The following is a 1128-nucleotide window of genomic DNA, read 5'->3' as shown; positions in this document are numbered from 1 at the left end:
TGAGGTTTAATGATGTACCCGTCGAAGTTATAACTTCAAGGCACTTTGGATTATAGGTTATGTCACTAACAAGACCAAAGCTCTCGTATGTCATCTACTTGCCAGCACGATGTCCTTCGTGCACTTGTTATGGTGATCAATGTGGTGGAGATTCCACAATTTGTTGACTGGTACGGTGGTGGTCAGTGCGCTTGCCATTGTTATGGTGGTCAATGTGTTTGCCATTGCATCTCCGTTTCCTGCAACTTCCTCGACAAAGTCTATGACATCATCTTCCCTAACACCATCCTCAACTATGTCATTGCATGCACTGCATGTATGGTTGTGTTTGTCATGCATGCAGGATGAGTTCTTCGTAACTTTTTTCTAGCATAGATGTCATGAAACCCAGATCATCTGCCTTTATATCGGAACATCAGGCCACTTGCGCGTCCTCATCTTTGCCCAACACAACCTCATCGCTAACATTTGTGTCCCCTTCCCCAACTACTTCGGCCACCGGAGTACACCTTCATCTTCTATCCATGTTGTTTTGTGTTGCCACTGTCCTCGAGAGCTCATTTGCTACTCTTTCCGACATGGCACACAACTTGTGATGTTCCCTATTACGCACGCACTATACCAGCAAAACCGACGCACGCCTTCGTCCCAACGTGTCCTAGGGCCTGGCAAAACCGACAGAATGTCTCGTCTACAATAGTTTTGACAACATTGTCTTTAGCATTGACACCCTCAAGGATGACATCCTTAATCACGTCATTGTCTTCTTCCTGGCGCATCCACTATGTCCCCAACTTATTGGTGCTTCCTTTTGCCCGCGGCTCCACGTACTGCTACCACGACACCAAAAACCCCGACCTAAACATTGACCATGGTGTCCCCTCGCACGACTAACTCGACTAGCTAGATGCTATAGTGGCCCATGCTTTCGGACTACCTCGACTAGCTACATGATATAGTGGCCCATGCTTTGGGATACCTCGACATCGACAGAAAGGGCTATCACCGCGACACTTCATCGTCTACTACACTCTCGCAAGAAATGTAAGGGGATGTCAAACCGTTAATTTGAACCTTCGGTTTCTCTCATGTCTGATCGTTGGCGACGCTCATGTTGTTTGTGATGCT

This window comes from Triticum aestivum, chromosome 2A, assembly GCF_018294505.1.
Source record: "Triticum aestivum cultivar Chinese Spring chromosome 2A, IWGSC CS RefSeq v2.1, whole genome shotgun sequence".
Lineage (NCBI taxonomy): Eukaryota > Viridiplantae > Streptophyta > Magnoliopsida > Poales > Poaceae > Triticum > Triticum aestivum.
Note: the sequence above shows the minus strand (reverse complement) of the source record.